This window comes from Nipponia nippon, unplaced genomic scaffold, assembly GCF_047370975.1.
Source record: "Nipponia nippon isolate SJK-2023a ecotype South Korea unplaced genomic scaffold, ASM4737097v1 scaffold_4, whole genome shotgun sequence".
Classification (NCBI taxonomy): domain Eukaryota; kingdom Metazoa; phylum Chordata; class Aves; order Pelecaniformes; family Threskiornithidae; genus Nipponia; species Nipponia nippon.
In genome coordinates this window covers 75514982-75538712 of record NW_028262358.1, presented here as the reverse complement: position 1 = coordinate 75538712, position 23731 = coordinate 75514982, and the positions used below count along the sequence as shown (strand labels likewise).

The window sequence follows — 23731 nt, the reverse complement described above, 5'->3', positions numbered from 1 at the left end:
AACATTCAGGTTTACCGTCTTAGGGTTTTTTCTTTATAAAATATTTGTGATATAAAAGTTGCTAACATTTTCTATATCTTATTTTGAAAAGCATGTATTTCCTTCTCTATGTTAGCATAAGAAATATTCTGCTCATTTAAAAAAAAAAAAAAAACAACCTTCCATAAATATCCAGTATCTCTCTGCAGCAGTTGCTTATGCATCAAAAGCTACCCTCAAAATGATGCTGCCCACACATAATGATTACTCAATTAAACCAGAAAGAGAAACTTTAAAAGAAGGGTGAACACTATCTTTATACGAAAAGGAATTTAAAGAAAAAAAGCCCAAAGAGTTAGAGGAGGTAAAAGTAAGAAATGACACTTGTGGTCATAGCCCGAGCACTTCAGCTTCTCTTTCCTTACTGACATTCAAAGAAAACGGACTGTGGCCTATGTGCTAGGTAACAAAGAGATTAGTGCACATCGAGCTTCCAACCAAAAGGATTTTTCTTTCCAAAAGGTTTTAAGTTTCTGTGAAGAATAATTCATGACAGCAACTGGTTCGCGATCACAAAACATTGACTCAAAATTAGTCCATCTTCATGCTTTAAGCTTAGGAATTTCCTCTATTCACACATAGACGCACACCTCCCGTTGCAGTGCCCAGCTCTCACGCACTGCAGCGGCTGCTTCCTTCATGCTCCAAGACCTCAAATTCAGATGCCGTTGGCTGGCCTGATTAGCCCTACCAGCATGGCCTGCTGCTTGGGCTCACAGAGCACAGGAGAGGCCATCAGACTGCGCTGCCGCCAAAAAGGAAAACCAAAACAACAATAACGAGAAGTATTTCCCAATCTCTGCCCTTCTCCACTGCATGAGCTTTGGCGGGTTTTTTATAGCTATACCAGCTCTTCAGATGATCTCGCATTAGTCACATATGAACACCCTCTGCTCAGCTCAGTCTGCTCCTCAGTCAACCTGGAGCAGTTTGGCTCTGTTTGCATACACCACCTTAATGCTTACCTGTATATTAAAGTCTCTCTTTTTTTTTTTTTTTTTAATTTTTATTCTAAGGGTATTATACATGTATCTTACTGTTGAATCAATCTGGAGGTACTTTCATCTTTAAATAGATTTTATATTCCACATCCCTAACCCCCAAACATTAATTCATAGCAATTCCTTTCTGCGCAAAATATTGGAGACAGAAAACCACTGAAAGAATTGTATCTGCTCACACCTCTGGTTTGCTTTTGCTATGGTAATTACTATTGTTTGTATCCAACTACACACAGTAAAACTAAATCAAGACCAAATGATTAAAATTTCACGTATAACATAGCTTTCCCTATGCACAATATGAAACAATCACCTGTATCTTCAGAACAGCAAAAGACTAGTGTATTTTCCATTCGCTTGAACCTACATGGTGAAAAAACTTGTAAATTAAATTGGCATCCAGGGAATTCCCTAAACATCCAGACTAGGGATATATGTTACATTTTCTCATCTATGTACCTAATTAAAGTGCTCATCTGCTGAGATTTCAAAAGGCGGAGTTGTTTTTCTTTTTTGCCTCTTTTCTTCCCTCCACCCCCGTTTTTGTTTTAATACTCACTTTTGCTTTTCTCCTGATGCCCTTTCAGGTTTCATCAAAATGGTTTTGACTAATGAGAACATCAGTAACCGGGAAAACGCACCTTCCTCCCCTGAACTCTGAACTTTGGTGTAATATTAAATAAAAACAAAAATGGACAAACTGATCTGAAATCCCTTTACTACAGCAATATTTGATCTGTCTCAGAGATTTCCATAATTTGCTTCGGCTGCTAAGCAACAAATTAAATATGATTTGGTATATTTAAATGCATTATTCCTCCTACTGCTCTTCTGACTGAAAAAATACAGTTATAATAATGCTCCTGTCACAGAGCAATAGTGTTGAGGAAAGGTCCTGCACTTCAGCAAGTATACTAACTGTGAGCAAAAGAATACGCATTTGTTTGCCCTGCAGTAAAAAAGAGGAAATACAGAGAACACAATGTCCTACAATCTATTTCCAGAGTCACTATTGTCTGGATTGTCATGATACCTACAGGGATTACAATTTTCCCTAAATTAGCAAGCTTGTGGCAAATTAATAGGTAAGATAAACATAAGATGGGTAAGTAACTCCACCTGGGGCTCTCTGTTTGAAATCTACTAGCGTATTGGGAATTCGGCACTCCATTCCGAGACTTTACACACGTGGATGCCACATTTCCAGCTGAGAAAAACAACTGAACAAAACCAACCTTCAGTATCAATCAAAAATGCCCCCTGCCCAGAAACCAGAAGCACCACACTTCCTAGTCATCCGGTTGCAATACGTTACTACTCTACCAAAGCACACAGAGACCTAAAATTGAATGCAGATTTCAAGTAGAAGTGCAGAGAAATCACAACAGGCCTCTGTCTTCCAATTTACATGCACTACAAATTGAGAAAGACGGTTTTTCAGAATGCAAGAGACCACCCATATCTGTGCACCTTCAATTTAAAACACAAAATAAAGTACTGCCAAAGGTGGAAAATAACCTTTGAGTTTGGAGAAGGAACACCCAGCTTCCTTTCACATCCTTAAAGCAACTATGTTAAATATGAATTTAAAGCAAATAATAGCATTTGGTGTGTAGGCAGGAGGCTTGCATTGCTACTACCAGTGTTTGTTGTGTGTCTACTGAACATAAGCACTTTAGGTCTTAATCTTGCAGCCTTAATTGGTAAAACAGTAACAAAACCATCAGAATCACAGGAAAGTTATATTTGTGTACATCTTAGTATCTATTTTCCCAACAGAAATACTCTTGCATTCTTCATCTCAGTCGCATTAACTTTCTGTGCTCTCACTATTCAATTTATTTGCTATTAACTGTGTTATTACTAGAAGAACACTAGCCTGTAATAACAACTCTGTGAGGAATATTTTCTTTATTTATCCACATCACTATGATGGATGCTTTTAATTTCATCTGCAATATTAAAAACAATAAACTACTAGATTAGGTTGTCAGAAAAACTTTCAAGTTTTTTTTTCTTTTAAAATTTTAATGAACAGATTAACAAAAATTAATTCCTTCACACACAAATATATCAGACCTCGTTCTTCCACTTCCTGTTCAAATTACATCTTCAGAAGAAATACTTAAATATAAAAGTGGTAAGAAAGAGGCTTAGTTTGACCTCATTATTTATGTAAAAATAATCCCAATATTAACTGTATTAATTAAAACAAAGTATGTCAATAATTGTATTTGAAATACGTGGGTATAAAGCAGGTTTTACTGCAGATACTCACAATGTGACTATACCATTATTTTTGAAATATCTGTCCATTTTTCCTCCTTTGAAAGCTGCTGGTATTTATTCATCTATAAAACAGATTCAACACATGTAGTATATGGACGGACAGTCTACTGAGATGACATCCTTGAAAGCCAACACAGACTAATACCGTGTTAAAGGAATGGTGTCACCACTGCTAGTGCTACTACTAAGAAATTTCAGGCACGCCACTATACAACTGTTCAGTAGCAACAACTTCTCATCACTACAAAGATGATAATTAAAATACAAGTGTTCCTTTTCTCTTTAATTTACAAGTTTGGAAATTCGGCGCTTTTTCCCAAGAGAAAAATGTAAAAAAGCCCTTCTTTGGGGACTGGGCTTTCAAGGTGTTTAGAGCCATTTTTCACTTTGATGAGTCCTTGATTCCTGAGTCATCTTTAGGTTACCACAGATTGTAAGCAAAGTTGTACAGAACATCTAGCTCTGATCCTGTTTTGACATGATGGAAAAAACAAACAAACAAACAAACACCAAACAAAAAACCCAAACCAAACACAACCAAACTAATTGTCTAACAGTAAAAAGAGGGACATGGAGAAACTTGAGGAGCGAGTCATCTGAAACTGTGAAGTTCAGTCCATACAAGGAGGTAAGAGTTGCTCCACGCATCAGTACAGGCTGACAGCTGTCTGGCCGAGTGGCAGCCCTGCTGAGAAGGACCCGAGGGTTACAATGGACCCTAAGCTGAAGACACGTCAACAATGCTTTTTCATCACAAATAAGGCAAACGGCACACTGGGCTATATTAGGAAGAAAAATAAAAAAAAAAAAAACACAGAAACAAGAACAAACAGAAGAAGGGAAGTTACCATTCCCCTCTAATTCAGCACTAGTAAGGCAATACCCAGAATACTGGCTTTGGGGTTCCCATTTCAAAAAGACTATTAGGAAACTGGAGAGAGTTCCCCCGGATGGTATGGGGCTGAGAACTCACAGCCTCCAAGAAGACTGGGCAAGCAGGACTATTTCAGCAAAAGGACTCAGGAGCAATTTAGTAACAGCAAATGACAACTACTGGATGGGAGTTACAAAGACGATGGAGTCAAACTCTTCTTGGTAGTAGCAGACAGCTATAAGTGAATGGCCATAAATTGCAACTCAGAAGGTTCAGACTGGACTTCTGGAGAAAATTCCTCCATAGGAGGGTGGTGCAGGGCTGGAACTGGTCATAGAGGAGCCTGGGGAAGCTCCATCCTCGCAAGTGTTCAAGACTCATGAAGACAAAGGTACCTGGCCTGGCTTAGTCCTGGCCATAGTTCTGAGTTGAGCAGGAGTCTGGACTAGATAAAGTGAGGTTCCTAGTCATCATGTCTATAGTTTTATCTTATGAAAAGACTTTAAAACTGCTAAGGGTTTAAAAGAATAGGTGGAGGCAGATACAGAAAAACAAACCTTATTTTCCAGTGTTATGATAATTATCTAAGAATTGTAGGACTATCTCCCCTTAAAGTAATTGTATTCAATACAAAATGAAAACAGGAAGGAAGTTTGGAATTGCCACTAAAATAAAATGTGTCCCTTCACCTGAAGGGACATATAAAGAAACATATAAACAAATATATATAACATATAAAAAATGGTCTGAACTAAACCAGTCCTGATGCTATAATAAAGGATTATTTTGTGAGAAGAATGTCATGCAAGACAAACTTCCTCCCTCCTCCGTCTCCCCCATTACTTTAATTTTTTAATATAAACTATGTATTTAATTATTTTGGAAAAATAAACAATTACAGAAGTCTCTTTGACGTGGCATCAGATTACTGATAACTAACTTATGCATGCAAACTGCTTATTTGATTTTAGAACAATCTCTTCTACTGTCTTACAGAATTGACAGCATAAAATCTCATTTCATTTTAACTATCACCCTAATTGCCTCTTTTATTCCAAACTCCCTCATCCCCAAGTTCATTAATAAAGCTTCCCCATCCATAATGTCACACTTAAAATTAAGAAGTTAGTTTAAGGGATTCACAGAATAGGGTGTCTCCAGCTTGGAATAACATATTTGCCAGAATTATTTTCTTCTGAACAACAGTCCAAGTTTAAGAAGAATAAGGACCATTTACAGGTATGATTGTAGAAAGACTGTTTTAACTCTGTAGAATACTCATCATAATTATTTCTGGCAAAAGCCCAACTGATATGTGAAGTCCAATTCCAAATCTATATAGATGCCTTATTTTCTCACTCCACTAGTTTAAAATTAAGCATACTGTTATGAAAATGGAAAAGACGGCTTGTGTCTTGAAAGAGAAACCTCAGGAATTCCCTCCAGCCACCCAGCTTCCCCAATCTACTACTTCTTATAAGGAACCTGATTCTATTGAAATCAATCGCAAAGCCCCCTTGATTTCACAACTGCAGAAATAGATTTGAAGAGAATTCTTGCAAAAGTTTTGCATAAATCTCCAGTGAATACTTAGGTAATAATCTGATAACCACTTTTTAAGCAGCACAGACAGAAATCCTGCTGTTTCTTCCCCTGTCTTTCTACCCCCAGCATGCAGGCAAAATTGTCTGAGAAGAACAGAAAATTAATCCAAGTAAAATGTAATCCAGCAAACAAAACCAAAGACCTTGGATGAGTACCCAATCCCACTGACCGTGAGACCATACAACTGCAGGGTGACATGAATGCAAGAAGCATCAGCAGGGGCTGCCTAAAGGAATTGTTACCACAAGAATTCCTTGACAATCTACGTTCTTATAAGCACACTTCTGAAACTCACTAAGCCTACTTAAAATATTACATCCATATAAAATCCATACTTTTTTACAATACAGACATAGAGGAGACACAGAGACAGGGTTCCTGCCTCAAGTGCAGTGTCAACAGTGCGAGAATTATACACAATATCATATTAGCCTAAGTTAGTCATGAAGTGTCAGATTTTTCTTAAAACCAGACATTGCTGAGGCCTCGTGCAGATTGTTAACATAAGGCACCGAAGCCTCATACCCACACTTAAATAACTGGCTCCGCAAAATCTTGTGTTGCTTTCTTTAAGGAAAAAAGCATCTGCCAGAAGGCAAGATGAAAACCTAACTGATACTCTAAGATTACAGGATGAATGACAATGGCTAACAAGATATTAGTCTGACTGTCTAGATGTTCCTTTCAATAAAACAAATATGGCCCATAAAGAAGCTCTACTAATGCCTACAGGCCTTTCAGATCTGCATAGGGTTTGCTAACCTCAAGTTGTAGTTTAACCTAGTTTTGCATCCCATATCCCTCTCTTCCTCCCTCATATTTTTCTAAGGCTGTTTGTAAATTCAGGTGTTTTTCTTTTCTTAAATAAGCCCCTGATTTAGAATGGATATGCACTTTGATCCTCTCCATTCTTAGTATTTTTGTTATCTTTCTCTGCCTGCTTGTCTCCCTCCACTTTCTGTTTTCAGTCACATTTTCCGCCCATTACATTTGTATACAGGATTTTGTTTCCCAGAAGGTTATTTTCCTTTTCCTTACTGTTCTGTATTTCTTCTCAAATGTACAAATCAGCATGTTAGAGCTTTCTTCCAAAGCTCCTTCACCATTTACTTTTTCATAAATTGCTTATCTACACACCAGACTTATCTTTCTTTCTCCCTTTTCCAGCTCCCAGATGCACTTTCTCCTCGTAGTACATCTTCTATCCTTTAATCCCTCTCCATTCTCTCATTAACTTCAACTCCACCCAGTGTATACAGTCTATATATATATAAAGCTCGCTATCAACTTTCAACACATCATTAAAGAAAACCTTGAGAATATTACTACCAATTTTGAAAGGGTCAGGGCTTTAAATAATTTAAGAGAAAAACAGGCAGTTTTTCAAGTGAATTTTCCTAAAGGAGAAAATCACACAGCAGCCTCCAGTGCCCCTCAAACTCAGTAGGTATTTGAAACATCACAAATGCTTCTTTTGTTCTGTTCCATCTAACTCCTCCTTGCAGTTTCTTCCTGCACTGCTTCACCCATCTTATCTTGGCAATGAACTTCTGTGCCTTCACAGATAATGCCATTTATTGATCCCACTCATCCATACATCTTGCAGCTCCATCACACCAGGATGTGATCACACACAACTATGAATATAATCACTCTCATTTCATGCTGAAAAGAACCAAAAATATTCCTCTTTTGCACACATGGAAGACTGACCACAACAGCAGTTTCCTCATGTTTTCAAAACTGTTGTCCTCTTGATGTAAGTAGGACAAATCGGTAAGCATGACAGTGCTCATACTCCCCTTCTCATCATTTGTCAGGTTTAGCTCTTCTCCAAGGAGAGACAGCAATTAAATAGACAAAACACTATTTGAAAATAAAACCAAATGTCAAATAAATGGATTCAAAGCATGACTGACTAGTCTGTGTTCCTGTTTCAGCCTTCCAGGTGAAAGAGAGGGGGTTTTTCATTGTTGTTTTTTTAGCTACAAGTTTTCACTTGCCTCTTACTTTGGTTTTTTTTTTCTTCAGTAGTCATCCATTTTCTTCCCAAAGACCTATTGCAGCAGGCTTGGGAAAAGAACTTTGAAATCTCCCCATCCCATCCCCACCCACAGTGCACCTGTGCTAGAAAGCTAATTGGTTGTGATAGCACAAGAGGCCCTTAAACCCTATTTTTTCATCCTGTGACAAAACTGCTGTATCCATAGTCTGTAATTGGAAAGAAAAGGAGTATGACAAGGTTTAGAGTCTGACTTCCCACTTTGAAATTTTCTAATAACCACTAAGGGAAAAAAACAACTACACTGGCAAGCAAGCAAATATTAAGCTGCGTTTTACTGGAAGAATTCTGTATTCTTTGTACAAAGCACAAGTTTATTGAAAGACAGACAAGATTTAATTTGAACATGCCAACTGACATATAAGGGTAGAACAAATTGTGAGTGAAGAGCTTATTTTGTACACCATCTTAGTAGATTTCAAGAGCATATTTTATTTTGCTAAATCTGGCTCATTCGAAAAAGCTGTAATACTTTAAAAATTGTTTCCTGAGATGCCCACATAAATTATGTGTTATAATGGTGATTTAGGAATATCCAGAAAGAAAGACTATTATTGCAGACAACAACAACACTCAAGGTTTCCTTTAATATGGTGGCAGAATTTTTAAGACTCAGCTGGGAGACTGAGCAAATTTCCTTCAGAACATAACTGCCGCACATGATCCTGGAACTGCTCGCTGTTCATGCCAGTAATTTCCTCTACTTTTCCACATCCTCTTTTTCACCTGTTAAACCTCATTTCTAGTTATTGGTTTCTTCCAGTTTTGAGACAATAATAGGATGAAACCAAATAGTTTTCTTCCTTAGTAACACTGCTGCCCAGGCTTTGGAGAGAGCCAAGCAGCTCTAAAAATTCTGTTCGGCTTTCATTATAACAACTATAAATGCTATGAGCTGTTACATGATATTGATCATAGTTGTGAATGGTCACACAGAAATCCTTTAGGATTTCGCACACACATCACCTATCACCAAAGATGACTGGTTTCTCTGAACTTGTGCATGTTTCTTTATTTTAATAAACTGTTACAGTAAAAAAAAAAACAAAAACCCACACTCAGGATTATGGCTTTATTTTGTTCTCACTAAATACAGTTCTACCTAGAATTACAATGAAAACACAAGCAAAAATTTTTAACAGTAACTGCAAAGTTTTGTTTAGAAAGGTATTTTCTCAAGTCCGAGGTATACACAAATGCACAGTTAGTTAAAAATTTCTCTCCTGAGCAAGCTTTACACAGCACAATGTAAAAACACCCCCCCAAAAAATCCCACATGTAGGAGAGTTGTTCATAATTTAAAACAACAACAACAAAAAATTTAACATGTGACATAAGGAACTCAAAATTATGCCAGTAAATTTTACCTTCTCTTCATATCCCTAGCTCTTTAAATTATACTAGTTATTACAAATAAAAGAAAGTGTTTATTATTTTTACATTCTAGAATTTACTGGTCAAACCACAATTCCTTTGCTATCCTCTTGATCTTGCTACAAATTTCTAGCTTTTGGTTTAAAATTCAGCTGCTATTAAATGCAGTTTTTTGCTTAGGTACATAATGATGAACTCATGCTTATGAAAATAAGCACAGAATAACACATCTTATTAGGACTCCTACCTTTAAAATATTTGAAAAAGTGATAAGCCTTACAACTAGAATAATGATGGAAAGAAAATTATGTATTACAATTTATAGCAATTAGAAAAAAAAAATTCCAAGCAATATCTTTAATTTACAATTCATTATTAAGGCTGTTAAAATTATTAAGCCTTCCACATACTCACATTAAAGTGACCCACCAATGTAAAGCACAGCTTGACACCTGCTGTAAGAGTTTGTAATACATTTACTTGCCTAGCCTCGTGTACGATATCTACACATTAAAACAAGTTCTGCATGTCATCATCCCGCTTTATCATGCAGAGAAGACTTACCTCCATCACAAGAAGAGAACAAAGCATTTTAGTTACCGGTTCACTTAGCAAGGAACGAAAAGGCAAGAACTGTGAACAGTAACTTATTCCACAGCTGAGGCTGTCGTCTCTTCCTCAAACTAGATACCACCTCAGCAAGTAAAACATTGCGATTTTGTAGAAAGGAGAAGAGAATGGTGAGATGAGGAAAAAAATCAGAAGACAAATGAAATGCTTATTTGTAGTGTTCATCTGACACAAAAGACAGACAAGGACAGTCTAATATAGCAAGAGCATCTACTAAGAAGAGTTTAAATTATTCTTTGCTTAGACTTTTGTATCTAGCCGCTCAAAAAGCAGAAATCAACATTTTGTCAATGTCTGCTAAAACATGCTGTCAACTTATGTCAATTTTTATTGTTTGGAGAAGCTATTTTTAGAAGAATCTAGAAGAATTATATTTAGAAGTGAGTTAAACTAGCCTGTTCACATTGCACACTACTTCTTAATAGTTCTGACAGTAGCTGTTGTCTTTCTTTTATGGCCACCTTCAAAAAAATCCCGTTAAGAAAACTACACTCTTGAGATCAGAGAGTAGAGATTTAGAAGCTGCTTAACGGCCAAATGAATGCAACTACTATCGCAAGCAGTAACGTGGATTGCAGAGGTCGGCAAGGGCTGAAGTGAAATGTTCACTTCAATTAGTTCCTAATACCTGAAGTTCAAAATGTTCTGACAAAGAGTAGCTTATGATTTCCATGAAATATCCATTATATACATGCCACAACAGAACACTAAAGTCACTGAAGGTTCTTCTGCTCTTAAAAAGCAGCAGTCCCACAACATCTGCACAAATCTCTTTCTCCGTGACAGCAGCTGTCAATCTGAGGGGCTTTTAACGTTGGACTGAAGCATACTGTAAGGGGTGACCCCTTACAGATAAGGCTGTCTCTTGGGGCCATTTTGGGTAGGTGTGACAGACCACGGATGGCAAAGCTCTGAGGTGAAAAGAAAGGCATTAGCCAGCATTGTCTAAGAGAAGGTCATCACTGCCCTTTAGAAAAGCAACAGTTGCAGGTGCCTGCCTTTCTCCACGGAGAGCAGACAGTGAACCTATTGCCTCCCTGCATTCCTCATTCTCGGCTGTGTTCTGTGGGTACGCACAGAGGTACGACAGAGCAGGGATAGACAAACCAAGCCGGTGTTTCTTAAACTGCAGTAAACAGAAGCTCAGCAGCTTCAAGGAACAAGGTTTGAAAACTGCTGGTTTAAGAAAAAGTTCTATTTACATTCTTATTAGCTGCCTTACAGCAGTGGAGGTTTGCAGCACATCACCAGATTCAGGGAGAAGAGATTAAGGGTATCAGACACTGAAAATGGCAGAACAACACTGATAGGTGTTGATTTTTCTGCTCAAAGTTTCTCTGTTGCCTATAGAAATAGATCACCTTCATAAATTCATGCTCCATTGCAATAAAAAAGTTGATAGTAAATCAGCACTTATGGAGGTGCCATGTTTAGAAGTGTTGTGGTTTAACCCCAGCCAGCCACTATGCACCACGCAGCCGCTTGCTCACTCCTCCCTGGTGGGATGGGGGAGAGAATCAGAAGAGTAAAAGTGAGAAAACTCATGGATTGAGATAAAGACAGTTTAATAGGGAAAGCAAAAGCCGTGCGCACAAGCAAAGCAAAGCAAGGAATTCATTCACTACTTCCTATCGGCAGGCAGGTGTGCAGCCATCCTCAGGAAAGCAGGGCTCCATCACACGTAACGGTTACGTGGGAAGACAAGCGCCATCACGCCCAAACGTCCCCGCCCTTCCTTCTTCTTCCCCCAGCTTATATACTGAGCATGACGTCATATGGTATGGAATAGCCCTTTGGCCAGTCTGGGTCAGCTGTCCTAGCTATGCTCCCTCCCAGCTTCTTATGCACCTGGCAGAGCACAAGAAGCTGAAAAGTCTTTAACTAGTGTAAACTCTGCTCAGCAAGAACCAAAACATCACTGTGTTATCAACATTATTCTCATCCTAAATCCAAAACACAGCGCTCCACCAGCTACTAAGAAGAAAACTAACTCTATCCCAGCTGAAACCAGGACAAGACGACTGAGAGAAAAATGGTGACTTTGAACATCACATGTCCAGGAAAGAACATGATCTTTCTGAGACTAGAGTTTAGGTGAGCGAGAGAAGTTTGTAATCATACATGAAACGTGATTCCACATTCCAACAATTCTTATTCCCCTACCAAACCATGATATGACAGTTACTGGTCAGCTTCATTTTTTAGTCTGTCCCCAAACAGCATTCAAGATTACTAATATGCTATAAAACAAACATAAATTACCCAAAATGCATCTAACAATTTTGCTTCACTCAATGCTGAAATATCGGGAGGAGGGAAGGTATTAAAAAATACCCAAAAGACAAAAATACACCAGTGTTTATTTTCAGGCATACTTCATTTTTCTAAGAAATGCACTAAGAAAGAGACACTATGACTCCATTTCCACAGATATAAGTGTGTCAGCTTTCATTTAAAGGACACATTTTTTCAGTACTGCATAGATAGCTTTATTCTCACACAAATAAACCCCAACCTGATTTTACATGTTGTGTCAAGCAACTTGGCATTATATACCATTCGGTCAAATCTGATCATACCATTAAAGCCTAGATCTAGTAAAACATTTACAGCATGTCTACCTGTACAGCTGAAGATAGCGATCTGTTAAGGTGTCTGGAAATAAGCCAGCACTGCCTCAGCCCCATCCTATGCCCATGGCAGTATAGACTGCCTTTCAGTGAAGAACCTTCATTTAAGCTTCTAGACTACCCACATATGGTATAATGGGGAGAGGGTATAATCTAAGAATCTATGGATGACAGTAAAGACAGGTGAATTTTATATTCCACCCCTTTTCTAGATTTCATCTGTCAGATTTAAACCTACAGGCAAGCTTCTTCATCCACTAAAGATGCACACAGCTGTTCACATTCATTCCTTCAAAGAATGAAGCAGAATACCTTACTTTCTCTTACAAAATGTGGCCAGGAGAGAGGGTGCCCATCTTTGATATTAGGTCTGTCCCCTACAAAGCAGAAACCTCTTTCTTGGCTTTCTGGGAGTTCAAAAGCATATCTCCTACTTCCCGTGGGGGAGAATACATACACTGAAGATACGCTATAGACAAACACAAATTAGAAAACTATTCACCTTCCCTTTGCAGTTGTTCCACTAACCACAAAACAATTCAAGATTCACAACAGCAGAAAAAGAGCAAGCATTACTGTATGACTCAGCGGTTAGGACACACAATACAATCCTCCAGACAGCCTTTCTGTATTTCATTTAATAACTTTCTAAAATTCTTTGTTATTACAACAAAAAATGTTACAAACTCAGAACACAGACAACATCCTTAAAAACTGAATAAAGAAGAAATGTATGTTCTCAGGAAGTTTGCCATTGTTATTTTCATTTTATTTGTTAGAAAAAAGTAGGTGGATACTAAACAGGACAAAACATCAAGGACTGATGATTTGCCTGACAATTTTTAGCCACAGTCCAAAGCAGCAAGCAGTTGACACCTTTTTAAAATGGTAAGGTCCACCACCAGTAACATTTATTTGCAGTTCCCTGATTAAAGCCTAGCAATCCACCACTTTCTTTGTGAAAAACAAGGTCCCTGAAGTTTGTGCTTTCCCGAAGCCTCATACACTGGACACACCATAGCTCCATTAGCACTAAAACAAGGCCAAACCACTTTCCCTCTCCTTTCATTTTCATGCATGTTTCACAGAAGAGACAAGAATGTACCTAAGTCTCAACCAAGCTGACAGGCATTAATTTCATTCTGCAATGTTCTGACAAAAATCCAAGCTGCCGCAGAGGGAATGAAACACACTGTGTATTAAACAGGACAAAAATTATTATTATTTTCTATTAATACTTGATAAATTATAGCTATTTAACTGAAAGTATAAATTCTAAACTTACTGAGCTTTAGGTTGGTTTTCATACTCAATAAGGGAAACTTCCTAACTGTTTACTGACAAGTAAGGTATCTTCTTAATATTGCTGGTTGTACTAAAGATTCAGTACATGAATTTCCCCAACGCTAATCAAACTTACCAAAAATTATTTTCCCATATAATACATACTAGTTACCTGAGATTTTGGAGCACTAGTTTTTGAATCTTTAGGAATGCCTGAAGGTGGTATCCCAGCAGAAGCACACTAAAATTATTAAGCAGGAGTCCTGTATCGTGATCTAATTCTGATCTCATCAACAAAAGACAACTTGTCATATAATTGACACATGAAAACTGAAGAAGAAATAACAGTGTACGGGGTGGTGGTGGGGAAATTCTTAAAGACCATGCTTTTCATAGGTTTTCATGTTGATATTCTTTAAAATACACTTCCATAATAAGCTTCATATGCTAAAAATAAATGCAATTTCAAGAAAAATTGAAACGCAAGACTTTGCAAGAGTATGACTCACATTTGTACTTTTGACATAGAAAGTCTGAAACACAAGCAGTTGGTTTATAGAAGAGTTAAACAACGTAACAGAAGCAGCTAATAAACATTTAGATCCGTTTACTCCTTGTTTATCTGTGGTAGTATTAACACTAGTTCTGATGATAAGCTTTATAATGCGCAAGCACGTCCACCGAAAATATTAAGTTTTGGCTCAGATTCGCCTCAGACCAGAGTCAAACTGGATGCCTTTCGCTCATCTGCCCAATTCATGCACTGGCTAACTATATTTAATAGAAAAATTTCTCTCCCTAGGGTATCCACTAATTACAGAATATATTTTTAAAATCCTAACAGCCGCACAATAACAAACAGTATTAGCAATACTTTTACTTTCTAAATATGTAATAATTACAATATATTTCATTTTTACTATAAACTTTCACTAACTTGGGATAACAAGTGATTTTGAAGCACTCCATTGTAGTTACATCTATATAACAAAACCCACAGCATTTGTAACAAAAGAAAAATTATTACATATCCATAATTAGCATCATTTTGTCCAATTAAATCTAGAAATTAAGTTACAATTTTACAGCTTTTAAATAGATCTGCATTATTAAATCTTACCTCCAAAGCTTGCATAATTCTACCCAAAATTAATACATGCACTACAGTGAGACCACCATGCACCAGTTATAAATTTTCATTAAGAAAGTTAGGGAAAAAAAAACACCAATCTGAACAACAACATGATTATTATCATTACATTCAAATGTTTCATTGTCTGTTTTAGGCATCCTAAAACGTCTGCACTTTTTAAAGGACTATAGCTCTGTGCACTGAACATGCATTTTCTTTCTATAAGACTCCAGATATTTTAACATTCCTACAGTCTTCCAGAAATAAGGTCCTGACAAAATATATATTTTTCTGAAGTGTATCTTTTGAATCAAAGTACTGTTCCCAAGTACAGGTGAATCAGGCTTTTCCAGAATCCTTTCAACAACAATGTCCAAAGGGTTGCTCGTGTTCCAACATGAAATCAGAACCATCTATCATTTTATCTGCAACTCAAGCTTAGAGATAGCTGAGTACTCTAAAAATAAGGCTAACAGATGTGCCTTGGGATCTAAATGGACATTAATGTCTTGAAAATTAACATAAACTGCTAACATGCAAAAACGGTACATAGGCAAGTTCCAAGTCAGAATGGACATGAAAACCCTCATGTTGCAAGTCAGACTTCTGAGGAAGGTGGGAAACCAAGATTAAAAACTCTTACAGTACATGTTTGAAAGCGCTGCAACGCGAGCTTATGAATTCCTGAAAAAGGAGGCATAAAACAGGCAGAGAAGAATCTGTCCTTCAAAGTCTTTCTCAGCCTTCTGGAAGGTTACCATCAAGCAGAGTCCTTAGCTCTCTCTAGCTAACATGCTTCAGAACAAAAACTGACTAACAACCAGAACAGTAAATCAACATCCAGCACATTTTATGACTGCATCATACAGTTCTTATGGTTTTCTTTTCTGTCTGTCTCCATTTTAAAATCATATCTTTATCTCTTTGCTTAATGAAGTTAATCTTTTTTCTAAAAAGATTCTTTCTCTAATGATACAGAAGGTTTCAAAGGAAAAACGACTAACTATGAGTAAAGCAGCTCATTATAATCAAGGATGGACCAGAATATCTACAACAGGCATATGGTTTGGGATTCTGAAAAACTGAAACATGTGCTTCTTACCACATAAAAAGGATTGGATGATACATTCATGCTCAAAAATCAGCTTTGGTAGCCAGTGCCCCATATGCAAGCACTGAGCTAGGGGAAAGCGCTTTCCTTTCTGAAAAGACTCAGACACAGAAGATGACCCATTTAGATTGTTTCTATACACTGATGGCTTTGCTTTTCGATGCATTCCCAGGCACAATGAAAGACAGAATTAAGGGACTATTTTATGTGACAGGGCAAGAGTCTGAAAGTATTCAAAGTAATAAGGATTTTTCTCTACCAACAGGTTATTCTACATGAAACCTCTTACCAAGTACTGCTTTAGGACAGCACTAATCATTAAGTGGCTATTTCCCATGGGAACTCTCTAATGTCTAGGCAGAGAGTGCGTTCAGTTGCTGTCAGAAGTTCAGAGTTAAGAAAAATTTTAGGCCACAAAAGTATATACATCCATCAAGATGTCCCATCACTGGGCCAAACCGATCCACCACAAGAAGGTCATTCCAAGCATAACATCCTATGCCGTATTAAACAAATCAACAGACACTCAAAGGGATGGTCCACAGGTTTCAAGAGAATAATCTTTTGGCAACACTGATCAGATCTCTAATGAATAATCAGACAGTAAACTTGTGAGGAACCTAGAGTTTACTAGAAGACAGCCTGTAAATATATTAGTGCTTCAAGAATCTATCAAATATGGTAGATCTTAAGAATGAATCCCATCTACCTCAATTGCAACAGAGAGTTTGGTATACAAGGCATCAGGTAAGGACTGAGGAGCTGTAAGAGTTCCTTTTCCCCTTCGACGTAATATCACTATTATCGATTTTTTTCATAAATACTGCCAGTACTTGTAAAGAGTTGAGTAATGAAGCCCCACTCTGAACTTTCCTGCAGATAGGACAGATAACTGTATAGAAGGAATACAAACCTGTCCAGAGCTTAAAGACATGTACGTTTGTCATCCTGGAATAAAGTGTTTAGCAGCAGAGTAGCCACAGGTATGGAACAGAGGTCCAGTTCCCCAACGAGAAAAAACAGTATGAACAAAAATCTTTCTCCTTGTTAATAAAACTTTTTCTCCTTTCCTAGACAAAGAAATAAAATCTTTTTTACAGTTAGAAGTAGAATGGATAAAAGTCTAGCTAGATAGGCTAGCCACAGATAATCCCCAATATCTGACTTCCATTACTGGAAACATCATAGCTGGCAGAAAGTATATTCTTTTTGGACTGAATCGTACAGGATCTCTCCCTGTGTCATGGAACTTGCTGAAGGCAGATTTGCTTGAAGTTTATTCCCATGGGGAACAAAAACTGTTAACTCCTTTGTAACTCAGATTTTTTTTTTTTTTGTTAATAGACCACTCATGCTAGCTAGAGCCACAGAATGTATTGTGTTGTCTTGCCTGGGGACGCAGACAGTATTGTTTCAAGTAGGTAACCACATCTGAAGTTTCCAGAGTACAATAGTCTTGAATCTTCAAGACTATGGAATAACATCAGTTCATTCCATATATGAATGATATGCATATGTATTCTGCCATATAATGCCAGTCTTCAGCTGCAATGTAGATCCCTGCAACACCGAATACTTGCTGTATCATTTTTGATGTGTTTTCACAAGAGCAAATTCAGATCAGACTGCAATGCCAGAAACTTTCATTACCACCTCTACAGCAGCCTAGGCCACCTATCACTTCTCCGGAATTATTTATAAGATATTCTTTCCTCCTGCTATGAAGATCATATAATCATAGAACATTTGAGGTTGCCCAAAGCAGGATCAACTAGAGCAGGTTGCTCAGAGTATCAAGATGTAATAAATATCACTGTCTTGTATTACCAGCAGAGACTGACATTTGCCACACCAGGTACCTGGGAGGCACAGAAGTGAGACTTCCCTCCCCACAAATTACAGAATTTTTGTAAAGTCCTTGTTCCTGAAGAGAAGCTTCCAAAGAAAGAGCACCTATGAAAAACTCAACTTGTATTTTGGTTGTGTCCTCAAGCCTACTAAGTTTCACAACTGCACATGGAATCACAATTGGAAAAGTTTGTCAATCACAGCCTTCTCCTTTAGTATCAACAAAAAGGCAGAACCAGCTGAGTGTAAAAGACCTCTCTCAGCATTTCTGCACACACATTCAGTGGCTAGTGGCTGAAGAAGATTTAACAAGTTAAGCGTTTCCTTTTTTTACTGAAAAGCTGACTCTGAGTGCCATTTTTACAAGAGCTGGTTGAACTACTTAAGTTCACACACATTATCAAATTATAAATGACTTGTTATTTTCCTTTTTTTTTTTTTAATTATTTGAAGGTCTGTCCCAAAAATCACTGTGGAAGGTGCTGTTTTGTCTTATGATAATGAAAATCTTTTGTAGAAAACTGCTCCCAGCTACCAACAATGGCTCTTCAATAGTGACCCTGCTTATCTGGTATAGCTGATCTGGCAGACCATCTATCTGTACCCACATCACCATCCTGAATGTGCCTGAAGGTAAAAGATTCTGGACCCTCCAACCACGAACAGCACTATGTTGTAGAAATATAGCTGACAACTTTGATTTTGGCCACTCCATAGCCATTACTTTAGAGGTGGCAGCTGGGTGCTGCTGGACAAGCAGCTGTAATACCCTATTTAGCATAAGTACTACCAGTAAAGCACCTCAGTGTCAATCACTCTTCCAATTTTCCATAACCTATGCATCTGTTATGCACTGCAGATACTAAATAAAAGGGTTAATCTGAAAGAAGACTCCACCCCCAAAAAGCACCCTCATGCTCCTTTGCCATACACCTTCACTATAAGCTTGCTGGATTGGCCTAGGACAGCTTCTCTTGAAACACCAATTTTTATCCATGGTTTGTATTCAAACTGGTCATCCCCATGCTACAAGCCATTTGACATATTGATGTAAGAGTTTCTCTCATTATCCCCCTGATTTGGACTGTTTAATTTTGTGTAAAACAGTTCATTACATCAAACAGCCAGAAAATGACTCCAAAGCCCAGAAATTACAAAATTCATTTCAGCTATAGAAGACTGAGAATACCTCACTCCAATGAATATTAATTTATTTGAGCAGTCATCTCTGGTGAGAAAGAGCAAAGTTCAAATTATTGGTTTGAAGCAAATAAAGCAAGGACTTTAAGCTGGTTCTGTGTATTCAAGAGAAGTAGTCTAACACCGAATGACAGATAGACAGACAGATACATACATACATATATGGAGAAAAATACAGGTACATTGAGCGGAAGCAGGGAAAAATTCTCAATTCCCCTCTCCTTGCAAAAAAAGTATGGCTTCAATAGTCTTTTACTGAATGCAGCTTTTTTTCTTTTACATCTGCTGTTGGAGAGCGTAAATTCACATCTATTTTATAACTTCCCACTCCTCACTTGTTTGATCTGCATTTCATTTCCTTGGGTAAATAATTCCAATCTTTTCAATCCCTTGAAAAAACTCTGCCATATCCTTCGTATCAAACTCTCTACAATACTGTGCTTTATCTTTTTTAAACTAGCTGACAGTTAATAGCACACTTTGAATAGCAGATAAGAATTAAGGAATCTGTATAGAATGGCACTTCCTTCTCTATGCTTTTTTCTCCACTTCTGATTACAGCTATAAATTGGGTAACAATACCTCAGCAAACTGCAATGATGCCCAAATTTTGTTGTGATATTAATACTGCTAATTTAGGAACTTTTAAGACATATAAATGGTATCTTATTTTCTGCCTCCAAAGCACACTGTTTTGCATATACCAACAATCAGTTTTACCTGTTGTCCTGCTGTCCTTTCACACAGCTTGCTTAGACTTCTTAGGTGACCTTTCCAGTATTTCTGAATTTGATTAAACAGTTTTGAATCCCCAGTAATTCTGCAACTTTATAAATCAAATACTACATATGATTAATAGAAAATATTGAACAGCTCCTGATTTAAGACAAAACGTTAAGCCTCCTATAACTTAACATTTATTTCTGTTATTTCCTCTCATGTGACACATGAAAATATTTTACCTTTCACATCATGGCTTCTTCATTTAATAGCCTGGTGTGAGGAACCTGCAATTACACCTTTAAAAAGTATATGTAAATTAGAACTATATTAAAATGTGATCTGCTATGCTACTACTGCAATCAAAACCCCTAGTAGATTAGTGAGGCAAAATCGTCTTTGCAGAAGCAGTACTAACTACATTCGTGATACGAGTTAGTACTACTGAGTCTACCATCAGTCTTTGCAACTGTAAGGGATGAGAATTACATGTGCATGTTTTTCCTTTAAGAGCACCCAACAATTTTCAGACCTGTTTCCTACACAAACAAAGTTTATGAGATCACTTGCACAGTGTTTGTCGGAAGCTCTCCTTCAGTAACTTAAAATCTGTTGACCAATTTCTACCAAATTGGACTCAAGGACATTGAGGTTCTCCAAATCTGTGAAAACAAGAGCCAGACAGAGACCAGAGACTCTATTAATACTCCCAGTAAATGAATGCAGCTTACCACGGAACAGGAAAAAAGGGAAAAAACAACAGTACAAATGACCTAGCTATAAGAAATGCTTCAATAGAATTGAATGCCTTTTATTAGATGCCAGAAAAATCCACCTGGCTTCCGAATTGATTCCTGTTTTCTAATAAGTTTTAAGTGTCTGACAGTTATCTACTTCTGTATGGAGTCTGCTGTCGGAAGGCTAAATTCATGTCGCAACCATAGTGTCTAACTAAAAAGTCAATCAACAGCACGGTATAAACTCATTGAAAACTATCCATTATTTCTTCCCTTCATTAAGTGTGTGGTTAAAATGTAACTACCTTTTTTATTCTGTAGTTCTTTGTGTGTACAAGGTAATTTACACCAACACACTAGCATAAGTAAGCTAGCATTCAATTTAGCTTCCCACCCCCCAAAAAATATAGGCACCTAAATTAATAAGTATTTTTAGAAATGTGTACACTTTTGATGACATTTTCTGTCCTTTAACTAATAAAAAAAACATTTTTCAGAGAATTAATAAATCCAGTATGAAAGATATGAGAATTTCTGATTACGCTAATTAGTTTATTTTCCTGGAAATCTATAATTAATGTTTTGCTGCCTCTCCGATACATTCTTTGTTCAACTTGTGTTATAAGATGCAAGCCACAGCACTGCATAAGCACTCGAGTAGTTCGAAGAGGCTACACAGCTTCTGACCTCTAGGGAGGAGGTGGCTCTGCAAAAAAACCTATTTTGTTTGCAAAGTCATTTGAAAGAAGTATGACAGCCTAAGCTGTTCCAGTCCTATCCCATATCTTTTTTCCTTTGAAACCACGTCTTGTAAACATGAAATATATAGCCTGTAATCTGTGTCAGATGACCTCAAGATCCCTCCCAAAAAACTTAAAGAGACTGATTCACAGATGTACTGGAACACAGAACTCCTATTGCAATCTGGCGCCTTGATATCTTTGAGAATCCGGGACATAGTCCAAAAAAAAACAAAAACTGGAAAAGAGGTATTATCACCCTTGCAGCAGTCAGAGGCTCCAAGGTGGCAGAAAAAGCAGAGCATGAGTTATAAAAGGTGCTTCACTCTCCAAGCAGTTAAATTAAATAGAGCACATTAAGATGCATCAGACACAGAAGCAGGTGGTTATAAAAAGGCCCAAGCCGCATGCAGAAACAGTAACCTGATAAGACTTCCATCATGATACCTTTTCTCAGCAGCCAAAAGCATAGGAACAAAGAAAAAAAAAATGGTTTTCTTTCAAACTCTGTATTTCCCACAGACAATAGAACCTCATATTTTAGTTCAATCCTCTGTCTGACAAGTATCTGGCTTTTTTTTTTTTTTTCCCCTCCAAACTGCAGACTTACAGATCCTGGTGGATGAGAAGTAAGTGTATACGCAAGTGGGTTGATAGCACTTTTTAAGACTGTTCAAAAAATACATAGAAAAAAATAGAACGAGCAGGACTATATGCATCATCTTCTGTGTGGAAGAAAAACCAACAGAAACACAGGGTATGAGATAAAGCACATCCATCATGGAAAGTGACAAAAAAGAACTATAAAAGAGCAAATAAAGGGAAAAGAAAGTAGGATAAGACACATTAAAAGCATAGGGAAACAGATTTCATTATCTGCTATAGGGAAGAAAAGACTGATGTGAAGGAAAAATTGTGAAATGTTGAGTTAAAACTTAATATATTTTACCCCAGCTTTTCAAGGAATTCATCTCATGCAGGAAGTGTTGGGGGGGGGGGGTCCCCCACTTGGAAACTGGCTGGCTGAATTCAATCACATTTGACAGAAGGGTAGAGATAATTGCCTAAGAAAATGCTAAGTTCATGAAATCAAGATGCTATCAGTGTCCTGACCAAGGGAAAGGCTGCAGTATGCATTAAGACCTTATTAGACATTAGATGATCCACAAAAGGATAAGACTATAAATGTTTTAAACAGGGAAAAAAAATCCATTAGAGCTTACAATCATTCATTAGAGTTTTTTTTTTTTTAAAAGAAAGAAAAAAGAAGGAGGGAAAAAAAAAAAAAGGTAAGAAGCCAGGCTTCTACTGCTCAATGAACTACTCTTTTGAAATACTCCCTCCTCTTTCACCTGGGGAAAAAAGGAAGACATGGTAATACTTGGTATAGTAGTAGTAACAAACAGGTGCCAAAAGGCCCTTTTTATATGCAAAAGTGCTGTACAAAGCGGGACATTTTTATCTTCCTTTGGAGAAATCAAAGCAAGAGAGGCAAAGTGACTGCAAGGAAAAACAGCAGTGGAAAAGCTGGATGGCAAGAAAAGCGAAGTAACCCAAATCACCTTCCACCCACTAATGCTGTCTGCCTTCAGAACCAGCAGCATCCAAACGCATAACATGATACATCTTCTGGAAGCCGATTAAAACAGAGCATACTTACAGCATACAATAATCAATGAGAAGATTTAAAAGCTGTACCACTCTTCTGATTTGTTTTATACTGATCAACCCCTTCTTGAATTCACAAATATTCAGTTAATAGTCACTATGTGTTAACGTATTATCTCGACACAAATGACGAGCAGCAATTCCTCAGCTTTTCCAATAAAAACAGATTTTAGATAACCACGTATATTATCCATCTACACTTTTAAAGCATAATCAAGTCACCGTTTCATATTCAATAATGGCATCTGCATGCTTGCTAAAAATTAACCTTTGCTACAATTTAAGCAAAGAGAAACTTCAGACGGTGTTCCATTGAATGCCTTCCTGCGTGCTTGCTTCTACACTAGCCTGACGGTACCAGGAGGACAACTAATTTAAACCAGTAAGTGATTTTCATAGGATCGACAAGGAAAGCATCTAGAATCCCAGGTGATTAAATTTTACTGGCAAGCGATCTAGCATGCTTGGACACAACATAGCTGAACGTACTTAAGCAAACTACCAAAGCTTTGTCAATTAAATATTTCAGATTCAAGGATAACAAAGCAGAATTAGTTTAATCATTTTTAACACAATTCACCAGATTAAAAAAAAATCAGAGACTGGTTGCACAAATAGATCTTGAAATATTTCACTTTTCAGGAACTGCACCTTTCAACTTTAGACAACACCAGCATCTGCATGCCAAGAGAAAAAGGAATGCAGTCATATGGAATCAGTTAACAATTACAGCCAATAAACAAATCGGCTGCAGCGGAAGATCCACTTTTGACATTAATAAGCAGTG

The 23731-nt window shown here is 37.4% G+C and overlaps 1 protein-coding gene across 5 annotated transcripts in view; it reads right to left on the bottom strand.

Annotated features, from left to right (window-relative positions):
* WASF1 (WASP family member 1) overlaps positions 1-23731 on the bottom strand; it is a 104113-nt gene that overhangs the window by 78813 nt on the left and 1569 nt on the right. The gene's annotated exons all lie outside the window — the stretch shown is intronic.